This window comes from Lissotriton vulgaris, chromosome 3_1, assembly GCF_964263255.1.
Source record: "Lissotriton vulgaris chromosome 3_1, aLisVul1.2, whole genome shotgun sequence".
NCBI classification, from domain to species: Eukaryota; Metazoa; Chordata; class Amphibia; order Caudata; family Salamandridae; genus Lissotriton; species Lissotriton vulgaris.
Genome location: NC_141689.1, coordinates 1,666,271,133 through 1,666,285,300, shown reverse-complemented (window position 1 = coordinate 1,666,285,300; position 14,168 = coordinate 1,666,271,133). Strand labels below are relative to the sequence as shown.

General features: G+C 44.5%; 1 protein-coding gene across 1 annotated transcript in view; it reads right to left on the bottom strand.

Moving 5' to 3' along the window:
• ALPK1 (alpha kinase 1) overlaps nt 1–14,168 on the bottom strand; it is a 383,577-nt gene that overhangs the window by 287,809 nt on the left and 81,600 nt on the right. The gene's annotated exons all lie outside the window — the stretch shown is intronic.

Below are 14,168 nucleotides of genomic sequence, written 5' to 3'. Positions count from 1 at the left end.
AAATGAACAGTTCACTCGAGCACATGTTTCCTCTCTTGTACACATTTACACAGACATTCTTTCTCTCAAACACTGTTACAAATATTTTCCCAAACTGTGTCACACTCTGACACTAATTCTCTCACACATGGTTCTCTCTGGCACAAGCTCTCGCTCTCTCACCCACTCACACACACACTCTCTCTCGCACACACACATTCTCTCTCTCTCACACCCACTCACTCTCACACACTCACTCTCTCTCACACACACTCTCGCTCTCTCTCACACACACACACACACACACACACACACACATTCTCTCTCACCCACACCCACACTCTCTCACTCACACTCTCACTCGCTCTCTCACTCACACTCACTTGCTCTCTCACTCACACTCTCACTTGCTCTCTCACTCACACTCTCACTTGTTCTCTCACTCACACTCTCACTCGCTCTCACTCACACTCTCACTCACACTCTCACTCGCTCTCTCACACTCTCACTCGCTCTCTCACACACACACACACTCTCACACACATTCTAAATCTGTCTCTCGTCCACCGGTTCAGAGCCCCATCCCTGGGGGTGCACAACCCCACTGGCCCTTGCCGTGTTGCCAATTCCGCTGCACATGCGGTGACTGCACAGGTTGCTGCATCCAGACTGACTTCTTGAGTCTCTGCACCCGCCGGTACTTCGCAGCCAACGGGTTCTTATGTCTGGTTGTCAGTGGCGCGGGTACAGCTTTTCTTTCATCAACCGCTTCTAAAACTCCCAAATCACTTGTCACTTTGTTACACTTGCAGCACTTAAAGCACCCCCCCCGCGATGATGTTGTGCCCACCCTGTGCCAGGAGGAGCCTCTGACTGCATATGAAGCTCTGACTGCCGCTGGAGGACCTCTTGTAGTGTGTCTGTGTTTCACTGAGTATTAACATGTAGATAATATAGAAAATAATGGATTATGCAGCAAATCTCTAATGATGGGAAAATCGTTGTGGCTGCACAATCACTTAATTCCAGTGGCCCTATGTATACCCCAGGAGCTCAATTACCGTCAATAGTGCCCCCCCATCTCTCCATCATTTTTGCAACTATTTTGCATATAATTTTCATGCATCTCTTTGCTCCATGTTGAATTTTGTCAGATTTACTTCGCTACTTCTTTGGTTTTCTCCTCAATGAGTCATTGAAACCTTCCACAGTTGCGCTCCATAAACTCAGATGGTTTTTAGGTCGAGCCTGGGCAGGGCATGCGCTGCTCTATGAGGTATGCTGTATTGAGGTAGGGACTTGAAGGTCCGCCCACTCTCCGCCCACATTTCTCATTGCCTTGTGTCATTGTCCGCTGTAAACTCGGGCTGTTCATTGGTCAAAAGGCTTAGTAGTCCCGCCTTAGTACCACCTTGTCTCATTTTGTTACCTCCCATGGCGACAACCCCGGTTACGTGTGTTGTTGCTCAGTAGGCTTAAATTACAGCCTCCAAGCACTATTTTCTCAAATAGCTTTATCCTGCCTGCTGTTAGAGGCAGGACACTCTCTCCTAACGCTTTTGTACGCATTGCAATGGAATAGGCCTCGCCTTTGCAAGAAATAAGCTATTGACATTGTAAATGACAATGCCTTTTATTTATCTGTTTTAAAAACACCTAAAAAATTGCTTTGTCATTTATAATGCCAATAGCTCAAATTCTCATAAATGCGAGACCTATTGCATTGCAAATGCTTGTTCTTCCAAGCGCTTGAAATTTTCATGGTGGCTTTGCAGATCTGTAAGAAAGTGGATTATTATATGGGGTCTGCGACTGTCCCTTTACAGGAATAATAGCAATTCTCGCAGAGTGAACCTTCAAAGTCAGTAAATTAACCTGAGGTCAACATCCTGCTAGCTATGGTACAGAGCAGACAGAAGTAACTTAGGGTAATGTATAAAGTAGTTATGCAGTACCAAAACAGCAATACAGTCAAAACACCATGCAATAAAAAGCGCAAACCAAACTAGAAAAATAGAGTGGAATGTAATAAACAAAATGACACCAAAACAAAAAAAAATCCAGGGCGGGGAACTGAAGATGAGATTTCTATTTTTTTTTAAAGTAGAACCAGCACCAAAAAGCACTAAGCACCAATGATAGTATATGGAAGCAGTAGATCGGAACCTAAGCATGATTTGAGACCAACTGAGCCATAGTCTGATACACAAAATGGATTGGTCCTGGTGACAAGTCTAGAAGTCAAAAAGTTTGAAAAAGACTTTAAATTCCACTTCAGAAAGAAAATGTGTCTTGTTTTTGAAGAAAACTGTTGCCATTTTAAATGCAAAAATAAATTTTGTCCATTTTTGAAAAGAAAATTCCTCCCTGAATAGGCCGTCACCATGGAACCAAAGGCTGGATACTTGAAGCAGTTTGGTCCTGACGGAGCTTTGGAGCTTAGGAGATTTCTCACTGAAAAATGTCCAAGTCCCAATGCAAAATGGAACTTAGTTGTTTTTTCGGGGGTGCTGGGAGCCTTGAGTAGAACAAAGTTGAAATTCAATCTGATGCCATGGAACAGTCGGTAGGATGTTTTTCCCTGCAAGTCCCACAGAAGCTCTGGAGGAAAAGTTTTCAAAAGTTTCCAAACTTTCTTCTGGTACCCAAATAATCACAGGAGTACATTTCTAAGGTCCCTCGGATGGCAGGGGATGGCATTTAGAGACATTCAGGGTGTCAGGCAGACACCAACAATAAAGTGCAGTCCAGGTCCAGTTGCCACTGGTGGGATGGGCACTTCAGGAAAAAGGCTTCTTGCAGCTTGTTGTGTCCAGTAGCCACACTGGAGCCAACCAACCATTTTGAGTCCACTTGTTTGTCCTGGATACAAGAGAGCCCAGGTCCAGTCCTTCAGGGCTCTTCACAGGTCACAGACAGCAGGTTCAGTCCTCTTCTGATTATCCTCAGGTCTAGAAGTGTTCTGAGGAGGGTACTGGAGGTTCGACATATATGCCGGCACCAGTTTGTGGGTAAAATTTCCCAGGCGTTCCGCTACCCACATTTGCAGAATTTCCTTCGGGCCCTCTTGCAAACAACTCCATAGTTCTCCTCTGACTACATCCAAGCTGGTTAAACCCTTCTCCCAGTGTGCAGAGAATGTGGGCCCACCCCTGAGGTGTGGCCTGGGAAATGTACAACCCCTCCTCTTTTGTCACTTAAAATCAGTTCAGGGGTCAGCTCCCTCCCCACTGGGTTTGGAACATGTCCAACTGGGAAAACAAAGGAAGGGGCCTCTCCGGGTGTCATCTGACATCTGCCTGTGACAGGGGAGGGCCCCTTGGACGTTAACTAAGCTTCCGTTTACTGCCCAAATGGTTATCCTGCCAGAAGAACAGGAACACCCCCCACACCTAGGCATTTATCCCTGCTCTGGGGTCAGTTTTCACACATAATTCAAGGCTTGAGCACTCATTTGGCTTCAGCTGGAGGATAATGCAAATTAGCCTCCAGAAGCAATAGGCAGGGAAAAGGTAATTTTCTAAATGTAACAAAAGTAACGTTTTCATAATATTTATTACAAATCTGACTGCACCCATAGATTGGGATTTTAATAAATAATACAAAGAGACCAAGAATTACATTTCTAGGTGTTTTTTCTTAGCCGACAATAGAATCATTACATTTAATAGTGTATCCCAGCATTTCTCTATGGTAAGCCTGCCTGGCTACAGTGAAAATAGCTTTTAGGTGCTAGTCACTTTAAGAACATATTTAATATTTTATTTCTACATGTCCTACTTTTAAACACCATGCTCTCTGTCTTTCTGGCTATATGGCTTATTCAGGGGAGACTTATTACTATTTAAAATAAAGTTTTAAACTACTTAATAGGGTTTATTTCGACGGACCCCATCGCAGTTTTAAAACTAATCTGGTCAGGCTACAGTGCTAGGCCTGAAGCCTTGTTTGCCATGCCACTGAAGTGGATGGCACAACAGGCGCTGCAATCCACCAGTGGCATTTAACTTACAGACCATGGGTAAATGTTATACAGTTGGGATTTTATAAGTAAGTTAAATATGCCAAATAGTGTTATGCTAATTCTTCCATCTTTAAAGAGGGAGCACAGGTACTTAATTATTGTGTAGCTGTGGTAAAGTGCACAGGGTACTACAGCCAGCAAAATCAGATAGGGCAAAAATCTGGGGGTATGCCATTCAAAAGATGATGAATTCCTAAAGGCTCTAAAAGGAGTGTGAACCCTAGCTATGAAACCTTTAGAAGAGGCGTGGCCTATGTAACCAAGGGTGAACAGTAATATATTTGACATATATTGTGCAGAAGAACTAAAATGCTTGACAATGCAAATTTAAAAGTAAACACTGATAATCTGGTTATTCAGTTGGAACATCTTGAGACATGGGACATTGATGGTAAAAAAGAGTATTGCTTTGTCCTTTGCGACATAGGGTCTTCCAGTGATGTTGCATTTCAGCTACCAGGTGTGACAGGGAAAAAGTACAGATTTTTTTTTACTTCAGCCGGCAAACAATAGAAATTGAGGTCCCAGTAGGGCTTTGGTTCTGTGGCCATTATATTTGTTATGCCAGGCCAAAGCCCTGGCAGGCACCCACTCACCCACTTAAAGCACTGATCATTATTAACTCGCTGGCACTGGCAGTGCTAATTCCTGTCAACTGCGACTTACACTCATTATACACCCTCACCTTTGGCTCAAGCCCATAAGTTTGAGGAGGGCTATTATCTGCTGATAATGCTCCCAGCAGAGATCAATGACTTACATTTTTAGATGTGCACCATGTTTAAGTTCCTTACAATTAAATGTACATGACATTTCTAGACACACACACACTCTTCAGTTCTTGTGACAAGAAATGGCAAGCAAAAACACAGCTTTCCAAAGATATGAAACACAAATAATGATAAGTAAGTGCAACATAAAAGCAACAATAAAAAATGCTGCTAAATATTCTCTGCACAGTTTCCTGTCACCGAATTACTTGGTTATTTCTTGAAAACAATCAGGAATGTTGATGACTAACTGCATTTCTTTGTTTTGGCGGGAATGACAATAGTACAGAATGTGTTTGACCAGGATAGAGGAGGAGTGAATTGGACGAATTCGTCCAATAAAACTTGCATTCAGAGTTTTTAGAAGTATGCCGGAGTTCAAAAAGTATTCCCTTCTTGTAAGGAGCCAGTGTATAGCAGGAAGTGGTGGAAATTAGCCTCGTAGGTGGTCCATTCAAACTTCCAGAAGAAGTGTGCCTCCAGGACAATGGCCTGCTGTACATTCAATAAAGCAAATGCACTGTAAAGTGACCGCAGAAGTCACTTGGAGGACATGGCTTCCACGTTTTGGGCTCTCAGCATGACTAAAATGAGGATATAAAAGCAGATTTCTGTATTTCTATTCTATGATGTGGTATGCTCTGGCCCACATTACGAGTGCACTTTTGATACTGATTTGGGGAGAAACAAGAGTTTCTGTCCAGATCGCTTTTACGAGTCCCTTTGGTATGACCACATATAGTTCTATTACTGCAGGCCGTAAACCATGGGTAACTCTGGGGCAAAATCCAGCAGGTCAAACTTGGTAGAATCTGTCCCTGCAAAAACGCACAAATTAGTGCACTAACACTGTTTAAGGATGTTAGACCACTTTTAACTACCCGAATACGTGCATTTGAATTCCTAATAAATTCACTAAACGCACAATTTTTTTCATTGAACGGGTTATCCGAATCCAGACTGAATAAAACATAGAATCTGGCTGTCCGGATATTTTAATTCTGTTTTCTGCACTGTCACATCACTTATCACTACTGCTTTTAACCATGGGTAAGAACCTCCGGGTGGAGGCTGCATAACCAATCAACCCAATGATTATGCACACACGTGTGATAAGTGATGTGACAGTGCAGAAAACAGAATTAAAATATCCGGACAGCCAGATTCTATGTCTATGAAACAAGATATACCGCTATCTCGATCTTTCCAACACGTGCATGAGGGTTTTTTACTTGGGGCACACGAATCATAAGACCTGCATACCCTGGTTATGCAGGACCAGTGATCCTTCCCCTTTGATTATTAATACTTAAGCCTAGGAAGCTGAATGGATCAGTAACTTCCTCCTCCCTCATTTGATAAAAATATAAATATAAGCATGTTATTCCCCATTACAGAAGAGGTCTCCATACATATTATACCACATTCTGGAATTACAAACAACAGGTGCTCTACACCATCACCATTACCATATCCGCCACCACCATTACAATATCCGTCAAGATGGTGGTTTCTGTGTTGTACTTATTGGAGTATGGAATCTTGGGAGTTCTCATACTATTTAAAACATGTCTCTTGAGTTTCTTTGCAGGTGGGTGTTCACAAAAGTGCATGGCTGTAAAGACATTGGACGGGTGAGTTGAAATAGACTTGTTTCCAATAACTTTCTGTTCACCAGGTGCACATTGTATGCAGAGGAGTAGGTATACTAGTTTAATAGAAACTTCTCAAATAAAGTAATGGAAACAGTCTGATGAGAAGTGTCTGGTGGAGGTCATAAGAAGAAAATGCTTAACCTGCCCTCGACCAGGCTCATTTATTTTGTGGAAATGTTCTTTCTGTACCAGAGCACAAAAACTTGATGAAGGGAGCAGTAAATGGAATATTTTAGTTTGATAAACAAAGTTTAAAGACGCAATTTCTGGCAGTGCAAAACCTTGGTTTTGCCGAAATGATATTCTTTTATCTGATTAGACTAACTGGTTTTTATCAACGTCTGCCACAGAAACATGCACAAAGCTTCCCATTTTCTGGTTTGTCATTTTCTACAGATGAATAAATCGGAATCTGTTGCAGAAACATGCTTTGTTACTGCATAATTTGAGGCAATGATTTCAATAAATTGATTAATTTCTAAGCTGGGCATCAACTGAAAAGTACCGATATATCAGCGTTCGAATGAGTATCTTTTTTTAAATAAACAATACCTTAAAGGTAAGTGTAAAGGTGGAAGGTTGCCCCAAATAATACACAATATATTTTGTTTGATTAAGGTTATTTCTGAAAAGGATCAATCACTTATCCTTATAATGAATCCATCAACAATTTTGTAATTCAACACGAGCAATATATCAACATATAACATGTAAACATGAAGACAAAGACACAAGGTGTATACGAAAAATATGATTTTATCAAATAGCTTAATCAAAGAAATCAGCTACATGTACAGATCAGTAAGTGAATAAAATTAGGGCTGTAGGTACACATATAAGTAAATTATCAAGTGACACAACAGAACCTAAATAAGACACCTATCCCAAAACATATTGAACCAAACAAAAGAAAGGGATAAAGTGTGAAGTCGACGTTTCGGTTTCTCTGACGTTAGTTTGCTGAAACCATCCTCAGGACTGTTATTGAATTATGGTCTGTAAAGAGATTGTAATCTGTATCATAGGATTGACTGCATCCCGTTGATAGCTTGTCGTCAAAATGATTTAGTGATTCTATATATTATTGATTGGGAAACTATATTTGATAGTTCACGCTGTCGACGGGTTGTTCCTCATCAATATTCAATCGAATGCAATGGTAGCAGAAAAAACCTGTGTGTATCAGATTGTAGTTTCAAGATGTCAAATTCAGGTAAATATCGATCGGAGTCGATGATCAATAAAGCAGTAGTTAATCCTGCATCACCTATCCTTGAATTCAAGTGGAGCAGCCTCAAAGCACGTCTCGTCTATACGGACTGCTTTATTGATCATCGACTCCGATCGATATTTACCTGAATTTGACATCTTGAAACTACAATCTGATACACACAGGTTTTGTCTGCTACCATTGCATTCGATTGAATATTGATGAGGAACAACCCGTCGACAGCGTGAACTATCAAATATAGTTTCCCAATCAATAATATATAGAATCACTAAATCATTTTGACGACAAGCTATCAACGGGATGCAGTCAATCCTATGATACAGATTACAATCTCTTTACAGACCATAATTCAATAACAGTCCTGAGGATGGTTTCAGCAAACTAACGTCAGAGAAACCGAAACGTCGACTTCACACTTTATCCCTTTCTTTTGTTTGGTTCAATATGTTTTGGGATAGGTGTCTTATTTAGGTTCTGTTGTGTCACTTGATAATTTACTTATATGTGTACCTACAGCCCTAATTTTATTCACTTACTGATCTGTACATGTAGCTGATTTCTTTGATTAAGCTATTTGATAAAATCATATTTTTCGTATACACCTTGTGTCTTTGTCTTCATGTTTACATGTTATATGTTGATATATTGCTCGTGTTGAATTACAAAATTGTTGATGGATTCATTATAAGGATAAGTGATTGATCCTTTTCAGAAATAACCTTAATCAAACAAAATATATTGTGAATAAATCCCTTGAAGGCAAATTTACCCTTTCCATTGTATTACCCAAGCCCTCAAGGGTATTCCGGGTCGCTCACTCCTTCTAAAACCAAATAATACACGACACTTGGATAGTGTGTCACTCTTATTTATTTATAATTGTTCCCTAAAGAGCGCCGAGCCGGAGCGCACTCGGTGCCGGCTTCCGCGCCTCTGCATCTCCTTATGCACGCACAGCCCAACATGGCCGCCAGCACGTCACGTCACGGCGTGACGTGCAACCACTAGAGCGCAACACCACATATCTCCCTTTTTCCAAACAACGAAACATTTAACTTACAGTCCGCTGCTGATGTCAAAGTCTCGAAACCTTGCCGGTCTCACCACGGCTCTCCCCGTCCGAGTCCATCTTGCCGGGGTGGACAGCATCTCCTTCTCCTTTCTAACTCTCAGCGCAGCCGCGCTCTCATCTCGTCTCCTCACGTCCATTCCCCTCGCAGCTCCCTGGCTGCCGTTGTTGACTCTCTCCTCATGCTGTTCTCCTCTTCTCTCATCCAACTCTACATCCGCTTGTTCCTGCTCTATGTTGGTTTCCTCCGCATCTTCTAGCTCTGCTCCACCTTGACTCCATCTTAAGACTTTGTTACATCTCGCCATGCGATCTTGGGACCACACGTTTCCGTCGCTTAACAAAGCCGCTCTGTCATACACCTCCTTGACCTGCATAGGTTTACTGTACTTGCTGTCCCCCTTTCTTTGCAACGTTGCCAACTTTACTCGCACCCACTCGCCTTCTTCCAGCTCTGTCTTCTTCACATTCCTGCGGTTGTTGTAGTGTTTTGCGTAGATGGCCTGTGCCCTTTCCAAGTTGGCTTGCACCACTGCTGGGGACCACTTGCTCGTTATGGTTTTCTCCCTCCATACGCGGTTGTCCCGAGTGAATGGTTCACGACCTCTCAGTATTTGGAAGGGGCTATATCCTGTCCCTGTGGGGGTAATTGTGTACGCCCACACCATGTGCCATATCCCCTTTTCCCAGTCTTTGTTGCTGGAGATCGCTGCTTGCACTGACCCCATCCCTACTCTATTGAATCGTTCCACCAGCCCGTTTCCGGACGGATGGTAAACCGAAGTATGTTTGGTAAGGATGCCGTTCCTCTGCATACAGTTGCTCCACTTATCAGAAGTAAACTGGGGACCATTATCACTCAGGATGGACTTGGGGATGCCCTCTCTCACGAAAGTGTCAGACAGAAACTTTAGTATGTTCTCTGTGTCCATCGCCTCATCCACTTTCATCTCTGGCCATTTTGAGTATCTGTCTATGAGGACACATATGTATTTTTGAATACCTTGGCCATCTAGAATCGGGCCCAAGATATCTATGGACAACTCTTCCCACGGATTCTGTGGAGGGTCAAACTTTCCTAAAGCTGGATGCAAGGGTTTGAGCGTCTTATCTGCTCCTTGGCATTGTAAGCAGTCTCGGACGTGCCTCTCGGCCCGTAGGTCCATACTTGGCCACCAGTAATTTTGCTTGGTCCTCAGTTTCATTTTTCCGATTCCCAAATGGCCTTCATGAAGCATGTTCAGTAACTTGGGAATGATGTTTGCCGGGGGGATGACCTTATCTCCTCTGTACACGAACACTCCTTGGTCGTCCATCGACAATTCTTCTCTGATCTCATGGTATGGTTTTAGGTTCTCGCTGGTTTGTCTTTTGTCCGGCCAGCCCTTGACAATGTACGATTTCACCTCTTGTATGGTGCAGTCTTCATCATAAGCTTCTTTCCACTCCTGATTGCAGATGACTCTCTCTTGGTCCTCCGTGAGTGCTACCATCTCCTCCTTCCCTGTTTGGTCTTCTTCTCCTGGTTCCATGGCCGCCGCCCTGCTTAAATAGTCTGCCACTCTGTTCCGACTTCCTGGAATGTATTCTACATCGTATCTAAACTCTAGTAATTTCAAGGTCATCTTTGAAATCCTGGGCGTGGCACTGGCATGTACGCTGGATGTCAGTACTTTCAGTAAGGGCTTGTGATCTGTCTTCAACTGGAACCGTGTGCCCCACAGGAATTGCCTGAACCTTGTCATTGCCCACATGACGGCCAACATCTCCTTTTCTATGACACTGTATTTCTTTTCAGTGTCGCTCAATGTGTGGGATGCGAAGCTAAGTGTCTCCATTCTTCCTTGCCCTTGGTCCTGCATCAGTACTGCGCCCAGCTAAGCATGGGCGGAAAATCCGTTTCGCTCGCGGATTTTGCGGATTTTCGGTAAATTCGCAATCCGCGAGATTTGCGAATCTCCCGCAAAATCCGCAAATCCGCGAGCAGCGGATTTTGCTCGCACTGTTCGCCCTGTTCGCGTGAGTTCGCGCCCCGCGAATAAGTGCAAAATTGCAGAAATACGATCTTAGCAAAACTGAAAGTAACTACTTACCAGGTTCAAAAGTTCAGGCTCATCATTAGTAGCCATTTCCTGTAGTGCTTCCTGAGGGGCCCCTCCAGAGTTCAGTTGCCAGTTGAAACTATTATGTGACCCTGCTCTGAACCTCAGAATAGTTACACATATGCCACAAAGGTCCTGAATTACAGCTAAGGGAGACAAGCAGGAGCCAGGCTGGAAGTTCAAATCCATTAATCAGCCCCTAATTCATTATTGTCAGTTGGGGCAGGGCAGGTGTTGTAACTAATTTTGCAACAATGAAAGCACTTAGCAAGTGCAAAAGATTACTAATCAGGAAGCACTAAGGAAGCAGGTGCCAGCTAAAAAAATATTCTGTGACACATTAATCAGCCCCAAATTAATTCAGGTCACTTGAGGCAGGGAAGGTGTGCTTGCGTTGCCACAATAATGTACACTGACTGGACAACCAGAGGGTGCTGTGATGAAACAGAGGGTGGCATGGGTGGGCCAGAGGGTGGCATGAGTAGTCAGAGAGTGGCAGTGGTGACAGAGAGTGGCAGTGATGAAGAAGAGTGTCCCAAACAGGCTGGACACGTAGAAACAACAAGTTCGCGAAACTTGCGACCCGACAGGTAAGTTCGCAATTTGCGACATTGTAAAAAACCCTCGCGAACTGGCAGAAACCCGCGCAAACACACAAAAAAAAAATCCGCAAATTCGCGAGAATTCGCGGATTTTGCGGATTGCGAGTTCGCAAATCCGCAAAATTCGCGAACGCGAGATTTGCAAAATTCGCCCATGCTTACGCCCAGCCCTTTGTCGCTGGCATCGGTTGTCAGCACTGTCATGCCCTGGGGGTCATATCCCTGGAGTGGTACGGCTCCTGCTACGTCCTTCTTGATGGCTTCGAATTCACCCTGAGCTTCCTCCGTCCACCGAAACACAGATATTTCTCTCATCAGCATCCTCATGTGATGTGTCTTCGTGGCGAAGTGCTGCACAAATTTACTGTAGTATTCCGCCATGCCCAAAAATGACCTGACCTCCTCCTTGTTGGTGGGTGGCGGTGCTTCGTAAATAGCTTTTACATTCTCTGTTTTAGGAGTGATCCCTCGCACCCCTATCTCGTGGCCTAGGTAGGTCACCGACTCCATGCCCAACCAGCACTTGTCCCATTCTGATGTGAGGCCTTTGACATCCAGGATCTTCAGTACTTGGTTGAGTTTAGCGTCATGGTTCATTTTGTCTCGCCCCATTACCAGGATGTCGTCCTGGAAATACTGGATGCCATCCATATTTTAAAATAATTGGTGCATCAGTTTCTGAAACACCGCAGCCGCTGAGGCCAGTCCGAACGGCATGCGGCAGAACTGATAGCACCCAAATGGGTTGATGAATGATGTTAATTTCCTGCTTTCGGGGTGCAATGCAATTTGGTGGTATGCTGAGGTCAAGTCGATGGTGGAGTACCACTTGATTCCCCTGGTCTTGGCCAACATTTCTTCAATTCTTGGTAATGGGAACTTCACCACGATATACTTATTCAATTCGCGCAGATCTACACATAACCTGACCTTTCCACTGGGTTTCATGACCACCACTAATGGTGCAAGCCACTCCGCGCACGTGATTGGTTTGATGATTCCCTTTTTTTCTAAGTCCTGTAACTCCTCCTGTACTGCTTCTCTCACTGCTAGGGGTACATTTCTCACTTCGTGGGCGACTGGTACAGCTTTGTCCTTTAGTACTATTTTGTGTAGGAATTTCTCCAGTCTTCCCACCGTACCTCCGAATACTTTGGGGTACTCTTTCTTCCATCTGTCCAGGTCTGGCCAAGCCTCTGGTTCTGTGAGGAGTATCTGCTCTTTTCCGCCCGGATCTAGTTTGATGCCCAGATCACCTTGGTCCAGCCATCCCAGCACCGATGGTCCCTTCTCCGATATATATAGCTTGCAGAATGCAGAACGGCCTCTGAACTCGAACTTTAAGGGTCTGAATCCAACCATGGGTATGAGGTCCCCGTTGTATGTGACTGGTCGGATGTCTAATTTCTCCAATTCGGGGCCTAAGTGTGGCTTAAACGTTTCATTCCACACCGCTCTCTGGGCGATGGTGTAGGGCGATCCTGTGTCTGCCACTACGCTTATCGGCACTCCCCCGATCGTCATTTCCAGTACTGGTTTGGTCGTTTTTTTGCCGTCCACTCTCAACACTTGGTCATATATACACAGAACAGTGACAACTTCTTCCTCTGTGCTTTCCTCTTGATCTTCTCGATCCTGGTCTATATATTTTACCATGCTCTTGGAGGATTTTCTCCGGCACACCTTATCGTAATGGCCTACTATGCCGCAGTACATACATTTGGCTCGGAATACTGGGCACTTCCTGTCATGCGCTTCGTGGGACCAGCTTCCGCATCTGTAACACGTTTTCTTGTTGTTCCCAGTTTGCTTTCCTGGTGGGCCAGGGTTGCCTTTCCGCTTGTTGGGTCCCTTCGCTGAGGAACCTTTGTATTTGTAGTCTCTACGGGGCTCCTCGTCGTCTACCTTGTTCACCATGGGGCTGGGTGCCGTCTCCTTCTTTGCCGCTTCTGCGCACCTGCGCGCCAATTCCGCCCTCTTGACTATCACCATCACCTCCTTCAGCGTGGTAGCCCCGCTGGCCCACAACTTGTCTTGCACGGCTGTGCTCGTGGTGTGCATCACTATTTGGTCTTTGATGAATTCTTCTTCAAATGTGTCGTATTTGCATGTAGCGGCCAGTTTCTTCAGGGCTGCCACATACTCTTCTACCGACTCTCCTGGACGTTGTTTCCTTTGCTGGAAGTTGAATCTGTCTACCGATACACACGCCGCTGGTCTGTAGTGCTCATTCAGGTCATCAATGGCATGGGCATACACATCGTCGTCTGTGCTTCCTCGGTGTTTGGGCACTAGGCTCTTGTAAATTCGGAGTCCTTCTGGGCCTAGGTTAAGCAGTAGAATGCGCTTCTTCCTCTTGGGGTTGAACTTTTCTTCATTTTCATCTTCGAGTACTTCTATGAAGTTGTCTATGTACTCCCTCCAATCTTCCCACTTCATGAGTGGCTCTCCTGGTTTGGGCAGGAACTGCACTGGCGCTGTTGCGTATCCCACTTGCTCACTCATCTTTTCGCGTTTGACCGTGGGTGGCGTGCCTCCATGACTTCTGGGACTGCCTGGTGTGCTGTCCGACTCCTGTTTCTCTGCCTGTAACTGGGGACCTTCTGTGTCTGCCCCCTCGCCTTTTCCTGAGGTAGCCAGCGCGGTTTCCTCGTCGCAGGTTCATCGTGCTCTTTGGCGCACTACGCCTGGCTCCTCCTGGGTTCTTTCTCCCTTTATCCACGTGCTTGTCTATCC